The sequence below is a fragment of the Triturus cristatus genome, chromosome 12 (genome assembly GCF_964204655.1).
Source record: "Triturus cristatus chromosome 12, aTriCri1.1, whole genome shotgun sequence".
NCBI lineage: Eukaryota > Metazoa > Chordata > Amphibia > Caudata > Salamandridae > Triturus > Triturus cristatus.
Genome location: NC_140595.1, coordinates 605,470,916 through 605,486,601, shown reverse-complemented (window position 1 = coordinate 605,486,601; position 15,686 = coordinate 605,470,916). Strand labels below are relative to the sequence as shown.

Below are 15,686 nucleotides of genomic sequence, written 5' to 3'. Positions count from 1 at the left end.
TACGTCCCGCCAGAGCAGTGTAACGTCCCCTATCATCGTGGTGCACCTCATCAATCTCCAGCGGGAGCGAGTTCCTCAACATAATACCCACCCCCCGCGAGCCCGAGGTGAAGCCAGAGTGGGCCGCCAAACGATATCCCCTCCGATTCATTGCATGAAAGGTGTTACCTATAAGGTGCGTCTCTTGCAGAAAGACAACATCTGGGGAAATACGTTTTAAATACTGCAGGACCACACCACGCTTAATCCTATCCCCCAGGCCGTTAACATTCCATGACAACACAGTCAAGTCCCTACCCCCCATCATACGTCGAAACAATCGGTCGTCCCCCACCGAGCAGTCTAAAGACAACAAAACAGCTGCAGGATTGCCTTGCGGTACGAACAAACAACACACCCCCCCCACCCCCCGGTCCCAACAAAACTACCCCCTCCCTGCACCCCTGCATGAGCCCAGACAGCCCCCCCAAAGTGCAGTGTGCCTGTCGCCCCATAGCTAAATACTAACTAGTCCCCCAGAGGAGGAGGGAAGCCCCCAGCAGACCCCACATGACCTCCATGGGAGGGGAACCTACAGAAGCAGTATGTGGTGAAGGGACAATGTCCCGAGCAAGGCAATACAGTCATCCCTCAATTCTGATCCAGCGGGCCCTCCTCGCCAGCCGCGCTCCCCCCACCCCCCCGGCCCCGATCCCCAGGCAAAGTGTCCAACCAGTCCCCAGCCGCCTCGGGCCGGTCGAAGAAGTGCGTGCGACCATCCACCTCCACCCGCAGCTTAGCCGGGAAGAGCATTGAGTACTTAAGATTTAGTTCCCTTAAACGACGTTTGATGCCAATAAAGCTCTGCCGCTGCTTCTGGACCGCCGGGGTAAAGTCTGGGTAGAAGTTTACGTCCATGTTGTCCAACCTGACCGGTCCCTGTTGCCTGGAGGTCTGGAGGATGGCATCTCGGTCCCGAAAATTAAAGATTCGGGCAATAAGGGGCCGTGGCGGGGCACCGGTCTTAGGGCGGCCCCCGGGGACCCGGTGGGCACGTTCCACCGCAAAAAACTTACTCAGCCCCCGGGGCTGAAGATGGGTCAGGATCAAGTCTTCCACGAAGAGATCCGCCGCCTCCGCCTCACGTCCCTCCGGCACACCAATAATGCGGATATTATTCCTCCGGGCGCGACCCTCGGAATCCTCCAGTCGCCGGTCCATCAGGGCGCTCGCCTGGCCAAGCCGGCGCACCTCCTTCTGGAGGGCCACCACGTCAGTCGTGAGGCTCGTTGTGGTGTGGGTCAGGGAGTCGACTCGGTCGTTCGTTTTTGACAAGTCCGCTCTCACAAGGCCCACATCCACCAGGACCGAGTCAATTTTTTGCGACAAGGTGTCAAAACGCTGGTCCACTGAGGCCTTCAGTTCAGCGATGGCGCCCATGACGTCCCGGAGGGTTAGATCCACTGGATGGGCGGGTGCCTCCGTCGGGCCCACCGGGGATGACCGCGCTGTCTCCGGAGAACCCTTTTGGAGCGTGTAGCGGTCCATACTATTGGCCTGGTGCGCCGTGCCACGGCGGGTCGTCTTCACCTTCGCCCGGTCGCCATCTTGTTTGGTGGCCATGCTGGCCCTTCCACCGTCGTGCCAAGATCTCCAAACGGGCCGTCACACCAGATCACGGGTGTCAAGGGGGCGACCACAGAGCCGCGGGTCGACCCACCGCCGGCGGGTCAGCTGGGCACCTGGACAAGGCCACACCACCGCACCCCGCTCCGCAGCCCGACCTCGCCAGAGAGCAAGGAGGGCGCAAAAGCGAAAGTGAAAGTGCGGGGTACGCGAGTCGCCCAGCCCCGCTCGCCGCTGTTATTCACCTTGTCCCCGAATCGCGCCACTACTCCAATCCGGGGGGCCGGCGAGGAGAAGGCCGCAACCTTCAGTCGATGTTCCCACCGGTGTTCGGGGTCCGATTCGAGCCCAGAAAACGGGTAGTGCCTCAGCTCGGGTTCCCCAACACAGTCCCCTTAACAAGGACAGGATATTTCCAGGATTTATTCAGGAGGTCGCGGAGGTCCTCGGGAGCCTCGCACCTACGCGGCCATCTTGGTTGCGCGCTAGGCTCCTCCTCCATGGAGGTCTTCTTGACACCAGCCGTGGTGCAGTCTGCTCCCTCAAGGTTGCAGAAGAAGTACAGGGCCCCTGATTCGGACCCGGCGTTCCTCAGGGTGGACCCTCCCCCGGACTCTGTCATTGTGGTTGCGGCTAGGAAACAACATTCCACGTCGCCCTCTTCAACAGCTCCTCCGGATAAGGAGAGTCGCAAGATGGACTCCTTAGGGAGGAGGATGTGCTCTACGTCGGCCACGACTATGAAGGCTGCTAGCGCCTCCGCTCTGCTGGGTCGCTATGACCGATCATTATGGGACTCCCTGCAACAGTTTGCTGACTCCCTACCTAGGGATAAACGGGAAGACTTCCAGGAGGTGTTGAATGAGGGCATGATGGTCTCCAACCAGATCATCAGTGCAGCGGGGGATGTGTCATTGCTGGCGGCCCATGGGTACTGTCCTGGAGTACGCATGAGGAGACATTCCTGGCTGAGACTTACCTCTCTAAAGCCTGAAGCGCAGCAAAAGATTGCTAACTTACCTTTCTCTGGCACGACGTTGTTCGGGTCTCATGCGGATGACGAAATGGCCCGCATGAAGGCCGAAGCGGAAACCCTGAAGGCCGTGGGGTTGGAAAAACCCAAGGAACAGAAGAGATCATTCCGTTCCTATGGCAGGCGTTATTCTAAACAACGCGGCCAAGGGCGTCAGTCTGGTCAACAACAGCAACACCAGCAACAACAACAGTTCCCGAGGCAGTCCTTCCAAAAGCGCCAGAGGGGCAGAGGACAGCATCAATCCTCGTCGGGGAACAAAGGCCCGGCCGGGTCGAAGCCCTGAAAGGTCACTTCCCCCTCATCCGTTACCCGCTCCGGTGGGGGGAAGTATTCAATACTACCTGGCAGAGTGGAGAACAATAACTCAGGACAAGTGGGTGCTGAATATTGTTTGCAATGGGTACAGTCTTCGTTTCACCAGCCCGCCTCCACAGATCCCACCAGTGCGCTCTCCCTACATGGTGTGAGAGCTCCAGTGGGAGGCGGACATTCTGTTAAAGAAGAAGGCGATAGAGACTGTTCCTTTGAGGCAAAAAGGAAAAGGTCTTTACTCAAGGTTCTTTCTCGTCAGAAAAAAGGACAAGAACGAGTTCAGGCCTATTCTAGATCTGCGTCAAGCAAACAAGTGGATCCGCAGAGAAAAGTTCCGTATGTTGTCCCTGCATCAGATTTACCCTCAGTTGCATCGAGGAGACTGGCTGTGCGCCATAGATCTGCAGGACGCTTACTTTCATGTGCCGATCGCACCAAAGCATCGCAAGTTCCTGAAGTTTCTGGTAGGCAACAACCATTACCAGTATACAGTACTCCCGTTTGGTCTGAAGTCTGCACCAAGGACGTTCTCCAAGTGAATGGCAGTGGTGGCGGCACACTTGCGGAAGAACAAAGTGTTTGTGTATCCATACCTGGACGATTGGCTGATCAAAGCTTCCACGTACCAGGAAGCCCAGTGTCATTTCAACAGGACAGCTGCCTTGCTTCATCGCCTGGGACTGCACATCAACAAAGTCAGTGCCGATCCCTGTGCAGTGTCTCCAGTACTTGGGGGCCTCAGTCAATACTTTGAACGCAAGCGTGTGTCCTTCGGAGGAGAGACGCTTATCTATCCGTTGGAAGGCCCTGCACCTCCTCTCAGCCCACTCTCCTGCAGTGAGGACGGTGGCCTCTTTACTGGGGTCCATGGCTTCATGCATCTTTCTCACCCCCAATGCACGTCTGCATATGAGGCTTCTGCAGGAATGTCTGGAGGATCAATGGGACCAGAGGCGGGGGCGTTGGGAGGACAAGATTCATCTGTCCTAACACGCTCTACAGTCTCTGAAATGGTGGTGCTCCTCAGAGAATGTCTGCAAGGGGACTCCCTTTCACAAGGATATTCCGGTCCAGACCATAGTGACCGATGCGTCTCTCCAGGGCTGGGGAGCGCATTCGGGCCCTCTTCAGATTCAGGGGATATGGTCACAGACGGAGATGACTTACCACATCAACTTTTTGGAACTCAGAGCAGTACACATGGCCCTGAAGGCGTTCCATCCCTCCTTCAAGTCGAACTCCCTGCTAGTTCAGACGGACAATACTACTACCATGTATTACCTCAACAAGCAGGGGGGCTCCCGTTCACGCACGCTGTCTCGGGAGGCACAGACGATCTGGAATTGGCTGGTGGCCAGGAACCTAACGATCACGGCAACCCATCTGCCCGGAGTGCAGAATGCCCAAGCCGATGCGCTCAGCAGGCTCGTTCAAGAAAATCACGAGTGGGTGCTAAACGACGACGTGCTAAGTGACGTCTTCGCAGAGTGGGGCACTCCGGATATCGATCTGTTCGCTACGGCAAAAAACAGCAAATGCCGCGACTTCACGTCCAGGTACTACCAACCAGGGACGCTGGGGAATGCACTATGGATCAGCTGGTCGAACAGCTTTCTCTACGCCTTTCCACCCATTCCCCTGATTCCGGCGGTGCTGATCAAGCTGTCGCAATCCAGAGCCAGGATGATCCTGATTGCTCCGGAGTGGCCGAGGCAATGGTGGTTCACCGACCTTCTTCACCGGTCTGTTCTACCACACCGGCGCCTGCCGTGTCGGCCGGACCTTCTCACGAAATTCGGAGGACAAGATGGTTCACCCTAATCTCTCGCCCTTGAGTTTGGCAGCATGGCTCCTGAGCTAGTACAGTTTGGACACTTGAACCTACCTCAGGACTGTATGGAGATCTTGAAAGAGGCGAAGAGACCGTCTTCGAGGACTTCTTACGCCTATAAGTGGAAAAGATTCTGCTTATGGTGCACGGCAAAGGACATTGACCCTACATCCTGTAAAGAAGATGTTATTCTGCCTTATCTGCTGCAGTTAGCTCAATCTGGGCTTAACTTTCAGTCTATTAAAGTTCATCTCGCAGCTTTGACTGCCTATGGAAAGGGCCCTTCCCAAACCTCATTTTTTCAAATCCCTGTGATTAAAGATTTTTTGGAGGGTTTGCGTAAGGTGTTTCCCCCTGTTAGACGACCTTCTCCACCATGGGAATTGAACGTGGTGTTGTCCAGATTAATGAGGGAGCCTTTTGAGCCTATTCATAAGGCTTCTTTGCAGCATTTGTCCTGGAAGGCTGCCTTCCTTGTGGCCATTACATCGGCCAGGAGAGTAAGTGAGATTCAGGCTCTGTGTTGTCAAGAGCCGTATACTGTATTCCATGCTTCTAAAGTGGTAATGCGTACTCATCCTAAGTTTTTACCTAAAGTGATATCTGATTTCCATGTAAATCAAATGATAACTTTGCCTACATTTTTTCAGCATCCCTCCTCTCCGGCGGAGAGGTCTCTGCATTCACTAGATGTGCGTAGAGTGTTGAAATTCTATCTAGATAAGACAAAAGACATCCGCAGGTCGTATCAACTGTTTGTAAATTATGGTTCGGTAAGAACTGGTCTAGCTACCTCGAAACAGTCCATCTCCAGATGGATTGTGTCCTGTATTCAGCTCTGTTATCAGAAAGCTAATAAGACGTTAGGGGGTAAGCCTACAGCGCATTCGACTAGGGGCAAAGCAGCGACTACAGCTTTGCTTAGGAATGTTCCAATCGCTGACATTTGTAAGGCTGCCACCTGGAAGTCGGTCCATACGTTTACGAAGCATTACTGCCTGGACTCTGATGCTAGGGCAGATGCGCAGGTTGGACAGGCTTCGCTGAGGAATTTGTTTGCACAGTGATTTGTTGGTGTTCGGTTTTTACTCCACCGCTGTTTATTGGTTGGGATGGGCTTGCCATTCTATTCATAGATTATGACTATACACAGAGATCCCCTACTACAGAAGGAGTAGTTTCTTACCTGTAACTCCAGTTCTGTAGTAGGGGTATCTCTGTTATAGTCATAAGCGACCCTCCCTCCTCCCCGGTGGAGTAAACTGACAGTATCAGGCCTGTTGTTATACACCTTCAAAAAGAACTGAAAGTAACTTGCTTTGGCTGTGCATCCTGGGATACCGGGGTTTTTGGAGAGTTCCTTAAAGGCACGGTATCCTTTTAGCAGACACATAATGACAGCCTATAGGGCTTGTCTGTCCACCCCTTACTCTCTATTGTTTAAAGGGATTTTGGTGAAAGGAGTGTGATACAATAAAGGAACATGTCCAATGTGAATAAAAATGACATTTAAACTTTATTTTGGCTTTTGTGTTCACTTCAGATGAAGTTCTGGCCAGTGCAGCCATATTGTTATTAGGCTGTATTATTTTGTCTGTCTCTTAAGTGTCTTTGCAGGTTTGCAAATGCAGGACAGCTTAAGAGATATTTTGATTGCTCCGGGGTCCACGCACATGGGCGGGACTATTCCTAGATTATGACTATAACAGAGATACCCCTACTACAGAACTGGAGTTACAGGTAAGAAACTACTCCATCTCTTCTCTCTGAAAATTTCGCAACAAGAAGTTCATTACTACGCAAAGCACTGCTCTGTCCCTTTCACGTTTTTTACACACAGACTCTTTAGGATAACCTATACGGTTAGAGCGTATTGTGCCACATACCACAGTGCCAACTCTGAAAAATTATTTAAATAATTGCACACCTGTGTAGAAGTTGTCTACGTCTAAATGATGACCTATGTGAAAAAGTGCTCTGGACAGGTTCCCACACAATTTGTAGTATATGCATATCCAGTGACATTTTCGCACAGCATATACAGCTTAATACCATAACATGCTCTCTTGCTGTGAATGTATTGTCTGAAAACCTAATGTCCCTTGAACAAGACCAAGAGACACATTCATAGATATATCTTTCTGTGGTACAGAGATCTCTGAGTAACAATCTACTAAGTGGTCATGGACAGACCGAATCTTGAAGAGATGGTCACAATCAGGGTCATCTTGTGGCAATGCTGTAGCATTATCCACAAAGTGCAGCATCCGCTGCAGAAGCAAATACCGATCTCGACTAATAGTTGCTGGAAATATAGCAGTTGCAATCAAGGGACTAGTAGACCAATATAAAGGCAGTGATGACTTCCTTATCCTTATAATCTAGCCGTCAAGGAAACCGAACCCTAGATATCAGGACACCCAGCATTTTTTAGGGGAAGGCAACCGCCAATCCAACAAGGGGGGGCGGAACACAGCAGAACTGGGAGAGACATCAAGGATGGAACAGGGGCAGGACCCAACAGAGGGGCAACTCCCGTGTCTGGGTCTACACACCCGAGACACACAGCGAGATCCAAACACCCAGGCAAACATACAGATGGTAACCAACACTGAAATTGACACTCCTGGGAGCGGGGAACAACCAGACACCACGATCACCATAAGTGTTCTCGAGACCGTACAATCAATTTCCTCATCATCTAGTGTTACAGCAAACATACCCAACGCCGCCATTGAAGACACTGGACTTGTGGTGCAAGACTGCCCTGCTCGCACCACAATTACAACATTGGATCCCATTATCAATCTATCCGATTACACTCTGTCAGATGCTGAGAAGCGGATCCTCTCGGAGGGACTATCATTTGTTCCCACAGCCCCCCCACAATCATTCAATGTGAAACTTGAGCTTCAAACGTTTTTTCGTAATATCAGGTTGAAATATTACTTCTCCAAAAAAGTATATATAACCCCAGCTTCAGTGCAACTACTTTCATACCTCCCTCAATATTCACCCCGCTTCGTAACTGATGAGCCAAAAAAATTCTGGCTTATGAACAGATTGTTCTTCAAGAAACGATGGATCTCTTGAGCAATCGGAGATTTATCAAATACAACGTTAGCAAAGAGCAGAAACAGGGCTTGAAAACATTTGGTGCCAATGGTACAATCGTGATCAAGGCAGTGAACAAAGGCGGAGCGGTGGTAGTACAAAACACGCCAGACGACATTGAGGAGATACTGCAACAATTGAGTGTCCGTGAGAGCTATGTCCCCATACCAAGGGATCCCACATTGGAAGTGGCCAAACTAATCCAGGATCTCACAAAGGAGGGTCTATCTCAAGGCTTTCTTAGTCAACCAGAACACGACTTCCTTAACAAAAAGGAGCCCATAATTCCAACAATATACACGCTCCCAAAGGTTCACCAAAACGTGGAAAAGCCGCCAGGGAGACCAATTGTTTCGGGCTGCGGCTCAATCTTAGAGCCTCTCAACCAATATCTGGACATTTTCCTTCAACCATGGGTGACGGAGACTAGATCGTTTATGAGGGACACCATGCATATAATCCAACTGCTTGAGGGACAGCCATTTGACACAGACACAATTAATTCGGCGTTGGAGGTCACAAAGGAAACTTTGGAGAAACGTCCCAAGCCACACTGGGTACCCACTGATTTCCTAGTATCCTTGCTGAACATCGCTATGAAGAGGATTTTTTTCATTTTTCAGAACCAATACTATTATCAGTGTAAAGGCGTTGCAATGGGGGCTGCATTTGCCCCTAGTCTAGCAAATCTGTTCATGGACTCTTATGAGGATCAACACCTATACAGCTAATACAACCCCTACATAAACCAAATTGCCATCTGGAAGCGTTATATAGATGATTATGATTGGACTGGAAATGAAACTAGCCTCATAGAGATTAAGGAGCGGCTAAACAATCGGTCCACCGACATTCAATTCACGATGACCTATGATAATATGACTATCAACTTTCTGGATGTGACCTTTGGGGTAGAAGATGGAGTATTGTTCACGGATTTGTGCAGGAAACCAACAGAGAGGAACACTCTGTTAAAATACGACTCACACCGTCCAAGGAGCCTGAGGGACAACCTGCCCTATGGGCAATTTCTCAGGCTCCGAAGAAATTGCACCAGGAGAGCTGACTTTTTTAAAGAAACGGAGATCCTACCTGATCGCCTTAAAGAGAGAGGCTACCCAATGGGACTACTTAAAAGGGCCAAAAAGCGGGCATGGTACTGCCCCCATGACTCCCTACTAAAAGTAAAACCCAAGGCTACAGCGCAAGAGAACATCGTGTGTGTTACCACCTTTAACCCTAGAAGCAACGAGATCTAGAAGATAGTTAAAAAGTATTGGAACTTGATCGCGAGTGAACTGGGCACAACGGATGCACCAATCTTTGCCTTCAAGAGGAACGTCAAAGACTTTGTGGTCAAGGTGTACTTGGATCCACCCAAACCACCAGACATCAGGAGTCAACTCAATCTACCACCATTGACTGGCCATCATAGATGTGGCAGCTGCAAAGCTTGCCCCCAAACGCTTGAAGGCACTTCCTTTACACATCAGAACAGGACTTACAATCTCCCACTACATACAAACTGTAACAGTACAAATGTTATATACGCAATCCAGTGCCCCTGTGATAAACTATACGTTGGCCAGACCACGCAGAAGGTGAAAGCTAGGGAGCTACAACATATGAGCAGAGTAAGGTGCAAAGTACAGGGGCCCCCATTGGTTGAGCACTTTAACGAGATGGGTCATCAACCAGATAGCCTCAGATGGTGGGTGATAGAAAAGATACAACCAAACCCAAGGGGTGGATCTGTTGCCATGTCCTTAAACCTGAAAGAATGTAGATGGACGCATGTTCTGAATACTGTAGAAAATGGGCTGAATGAACAGGAGGAATCATTCAGACAAGTGGAACAGCTGGTATTTTAAGGTATCAAGTCTTTCAGCCTACTTGTGTTCTTGTGGGCTTGCCCATTCATTATATAAATTCCACAAGCGTCGCTTTTAACCATACTTGACACGCTGGTTGCTATCATGATTGCTCACACAATGGATTGCATATATGTTTTTATCACCATGTGTTAACAGCCATAAACACAAGATAACCCATTATATGTACAGCATTACACATGTGGTATTTGATTTTTTTTATTTTTATTATACAGTACTGCTTAAACTCAGCTTAAAATAATTGAAACAATTTGTTGATGGTACAGCAATGCTTAAACTCATATTGATAGATTTAATTTTGTCGCAATATATCTTGACTGGTTTCCTTTTTCACCTCGCAAAGGAGGTGATGTTCAACCTCCTTATCACTGTCTCAATACGTGCCCTCATACCTGCTAATCAAGTACATCTATCACGCCATATGGGAGGCTAGTTCTTAACTTTCCCGGCAGCATAATAACACAGGCAATGTTTCTGTAATCAACTATGACGCATCGCAACCCTGCATGCATGGCGCCTTGGTGGAGCGTCATGACCTTAAAACTGCACTTAGCGGCGGCACCTAAACGTACACGCGGTCTGTGTACGTCGTTCCATGCGAACTAAATCCAGGGCCATAAATACCCTGTGAAACGGCAATCTCATTCAAGACTGACGCTTCCGGAGGACATTCCATTAGGTGAGTGGGCCCCTTTAGATAATCATTGAACACTGAGCGCTGCTTGCATTAGGCCAGAAGTGCTTGTTAACCCGTTTTTAAAATTACAGACATTGAACGCCTACCAAAGGGGATTATTTACTTTGTTCCCGTGGCTGAAAACGAGTACTTCAGCTACTATTTATAAATTACACGCGTCAGGACAACTTCAGTCCCTGATTGTTATCAGGTAAGACCGTGATTTTCTTTCACAACAAACCTTTTTTGATACATTATTTACACAAATAGGTATCTACATCTCTGCATTTAATTTTATTTTTGCTTTAGCCTCAAATAGAAGAGGTTACCTGAGACTACTATAAAAGACCCCATTGAATTTTATATAATCACGACTTTCAGGACAACGTGGGTCCCTGATTTTCATGCCATGGCTCTAAGAGATGAATCTTCACTATGAATGGGTAGATTCATCTTCCCCAATTCCCTTTAGGCACCCGCCAGCCTTGATTGGAAGAGATTCCCCTGATAAATTCATACCTCAAATTGGGTGAGTAACTCACCTTGACGGTGCTGCCACTTGGCCACTTGACACTTTGATTCCGAAACACAAACCCTGATAAGAATCTCCTTATTATTTTTAGGCTATCAACTACCCCTTAGCCTTGAAGAAGACCCGCCATGACATCAATGAATTAGGCTGTTGTCAGGGTCGAAACGTCGGCGTTACACATTGGCTCAGCTACATCAGGTCTCATGGTTTAGAATGATGAGCACTTGTGCCTTCTACTGGAGACATTGATTTAATTTGTTCTGACCTTTTCCCTCAATTTCTTTTTCCTAATTGTAAATCCAGTCTGTTGGTTTGTAAATATTTTACTCACACTTGTATATTATGCAATCACATCACCACAGTCACTGAGCACTTATTTCACTGTATTATATGTCACTGTTCGTTTAGACAGCCTTAGAAACTTAAATAAATATTCAGAGTGTATCTGACAGTTATGATGTAATTTTCTTTTGAAATTTTTGTTTGTTTGTGTTCTTTTGATATCCAAAATTGAAAGATACTATCTAAATTGCCTATGGTGATGTGGAGAAATCATTCTTGTACCCTACGGAACCACTGTAGTTTTGTTCCTTATCAACCCCATCAGGAAAGTCACTCCCCAGAACTGCTTAATTTCATGGAGATTTGTGGCAATCTATGGGGTAGCTCTGGAGTAGGTTTTAAGTCTGCCACTGTTGTCCCCTAAAATCTGTTCTGCATGCAAATTAGTCAGCTCAACAAGATTGTCCACAAACACATAATCAATAAACAGTTGGAAGAAATTGATTGGCAAAAAGATCTCTGTATTGACTCTGCACCCTAAAACACCACTGAAGGCATGCAAAGGCTGCACCATTTTAGGAGCAACCCAGGGTTCAGCACTTCCAATGGTAAGCCTTCCAGCCCCTGGCTGCAGTCCAGCTTGCTCTTGCTGCACTGCCAGCATATCACCGTCCTCTAAAAGAAGCACTTCAACAGCACTAATAGTGGATTCATCATCAGACAATTCCTCTCGAGCAGAAAATCCACTTTCAGAATTTTCATTTGTGGTCCTCTGCCTCAGATGCAAAGTCAGTCTCAAAGCCATGTTCAGAGGCAGATTCATAAGCTTAATGTGCTACAATTATTACAACCGCAAACAAAAATTCAAGCATGGCAACGATACTCATTTGAAGCAAATATTACAAAAAGCGTCCTTACCAAACACATGCAACTACAAAACCTGCACATCTACCAGTGCCGAAACCGCAAGCAGGAGTCACCACCAAGGAAATTGAATGCTTTGCACTACAATAACAAGCATTGGCATAGCCAATAGGTCTCGCCTTTGGGACCTCATAAGTGTTTAGCCATGCAACAGTTGATGTGACTATCCCAAAGCTGGTCCATTTTAAATTCAAGGTCATGTATTAGACTTTTAAGCAGACTTATGTGAATTAAAAACTTTAAGCCTCAATTAGAATTAGGTAGTTTAAGGATTTAAAGGATAATCTGCTGGTGGAAATTACTATACACTAGTAATAGCATGGTGGAGGAAATTCCACTCACTTACACTCCTCTGGTATAACCAAGGCAGAGCCACTGGAATTATACAGCAATGGAGCAGCAAATAACAGCTCTGTTTACAAAATTATGTGGGCAAGAAAAAGCTAATTATGCAGCATAATGCTAACCAGTTAGTATTAGTTTAAGAGCTGAATACAGCGAAAAGGAACTGAAAGGTCTTGCAGATGGTTTGCCAGTGGATGGAACCAAGGTTTGTTTTGGTTTTTTTTTTAAATCATGCTTTAATCAGTTTGAACTGGGAACTATTTGTTTTGGGAGAAATCTTCCAATTATGCAGCAAATGGTGGATTGTGTGACACATCCGTACAATCCACAATGAAGCAGAAAACATAGCTGCTAGAGAACCACATAATTCCAATGGCCATGGGTATAGCTATTCCTGTGGAATTCTGCAAAATTACTTTAGAAACCAACACTAAATCAGGAGCTTCACTTATTTGGAGAGACTTTGAGAAGTATTTCATTTTTTTTGTTAACGGGGGAGGAATCCAATTTTGAATTATATTCTCACAAACCATTTCAAAATGTATATTTCCATCACAATGCCCTCTGAACCAATGCGAGTCTCTCTTATTCAACTTTTCCTGCATAGGGACTCAGGCCAGCTGCATCCAATGGCGTGCCTAATATTATCGTCTCCAATTCCCTTATTATTGCAATATTTTCCTGACTAAACAAAATGGAAAATAAAATAATGTTATTAAATCACTCACCAATAAATGGTTAATCTGAGTAAAACTGACATTGAACGGTTATTTTAAGAAAACCCAGCAAACAGTGAAGGTTCATTGCAGTCGAGCAGCCCAAAACTTCCTGTGAGCTCTGATAGATTTGAGCATACTTAACCAAAGCGATGAATTGCCTTCGATTCAGGGTATAAGAGCATTAAATCTTCAAATCACCATCCGGATAAAAAGAAATGAGAGCAAAGCACGTTCAATCTCCTACTCTGTAAACGTTACCTCTCTAAATCAAGATAATGATGAACATTTGGATTACGTGAATTTAACTTGTTAGGGCACGGTGCGTGAGGGGAGGGCGCGAGGCAGGTGGGAGGACCTGCACCGCAACCTTTGTTGACATGACAACAGGCGGCTCAATTCTCGTCAGCGTCACGCTATCAAACATGGCGGCCACTCGAGGGTGACCGAGCAACCAAGGACTGCACAATTTACGGCCTGTCCTCCCAGGCCAAAGCCAAGCCCCTGCGGCCTTTAGCGACTGGAAGCCGGCCTCCTTCCCTCCTCCAGAAGGGAGGCAAACAGCCGCAATTTATCGCCAGGCCTGAACAACAAACACTCCCACGTCTTCGAGACTGAATGAGCCGACAAGCGTGGTCATGTTTACCACACATTTAGTATTCGACCAGTTTGAAGCCTTGAAAACAGAGATTGGTGTAAAAACAGAAGACGGACAGGAATCTGCAGCCAGCATCTCCAGTCTGTGCCTGGATACTGGGGTGAGGGGCTGGTGCACTCCACAGAGGTAAGGGAGGAAAGTCAACTGCAAGGTAGGACCTGAACTGGGTACTTCGCTAGTCGCTTCCTGATAATGGACTACACAAAACTAACACGAATAAATATGCAACTGTTTGGCACAAATCGGCAATATTAGTAGAAGTTTAAATTGCTATTAATGACAACATTTACATAATCAGTTTCACTGAAACCCCATAATTTAAAAAACAAGTGAGAGCAGACAATTCTTCCGCAATACTCAAGCACTCGTGCGGGCATCTACCTTGCGAGAGCAAGCAGCGGCGCATGGGCCATCTGTTTCCAATTTGCGCGCCGCTGCTTGCTCCCGCAAGGTGGATGCCAGCACAACGCCGAGTGCTTGAAAAGTGCTGACCAATTTCTAAAGGTCATCTCCTAGAGCAGCGCATGCGCGCTGCCTAGACGAGACCTAAAAAGGAGAATAAAACATTAAGGTCACAAATGCTAATGATGACACAAAATAAAACAGTTATCATAGAACTCTATGAAGTCTGCCACTGGAGGCAGATTGGTAGCACAAACGTCCATTCTTCCCCCAATGGGGGGCAAAGAGCAAAAGCAAGAACTTGGCACCCCAGAGGGGAGTGACCCTTACCCCTGCCGAGCACCAGTTCACACACATCACCAGCCATAGACCAGTACACACACACTGCCAGACAAACAGCAGTACATGCAACCGCCAGCGAAACGCTAGTTCACACACACCACCATGCAACCGCCAGTATACGCAGACCGCCAGCCAAACACCAGTTCACACACACAGAAACGTATTCCTTGGTGTCTAGTGGTTTTCTGCCCCCCTCCAATTGGGCAGTTGATATCCCCAGGGAGAATAGTTAACAAAGGACATGCATGGACAGTACTGGGGATCAGCCCTTGGCCAAGAGGCTGCTCCCTGGCTTATATATACAGGGAGGAAAAAACTCACCTTCCTCCTGGAACCGCTGTAAGCAAATAGCTTCCAACGCATCCCTGGTATGTTTTGATGACGTTTGCGTACTGTGCATGCCCTGACGTCATCAGATCGCCGTAGGAGGAGTTGCAGCAGAAGCGCTTCCGCAGCCATTCCTACTGGGGGCACGAGGTGGGGGGACCACCAGCACTTCCTCCATGGGGGGAAGGGGGGCTAGGATGTGCTTGTCAAATCCTCAGCCGAGCGCGGCAGTTGAGGACGTGTCCAGCACATCCTTAGCACCCAGTCAGTTAAATTACGCCAGTCATAAATATTGAGTAACCGGATGTAAACAGGTGCGATGCTCAAGAATGTACAAACTGTTAGATAGAATAGTAGGCTTCAAGGCCAGGCTCAGTGTGAAGTCTAAGACCCAGAAGGATTGTAGGGAGAGAAGAAGTTAGCTGAAATCACTTTTAAGTTAACTAAGTCACATTTGCTGATGATGGCAGAAAGGGCTGCTTTATTATTCATAGAGGACTGGATTATGCCCATTGGAGCCGGACCAAGGCTGATTTGCATATGGCTGGGTCTAATCTGAGTTGGCATTGGGGGTCACAAAATTATGGGTTGCAATGTTTTCCTGAGCGCTTACCAGTGGTTAGACTATTTGCAAGTATTCCTCCCATCACTTTTTTTAATATGGTACCAGAAAGGGAGCATGCTTGGACCAG

At 47.8% G+C, this 15,686-nt stretch overlaps 1 protein-coding gene across 2 annotated transcripts in view; it reads left to right on the top strand.

Moving 5' to 3' along the window:
* Positions 1-15,686, top strand: part of TANGO6 (transport and golgi organization 6 homolog) — a 753,370-nt gene that overhangs the window by 196,147 nt on the left and 541,537 nt on the right. The window lies entirely within an intron of this gene.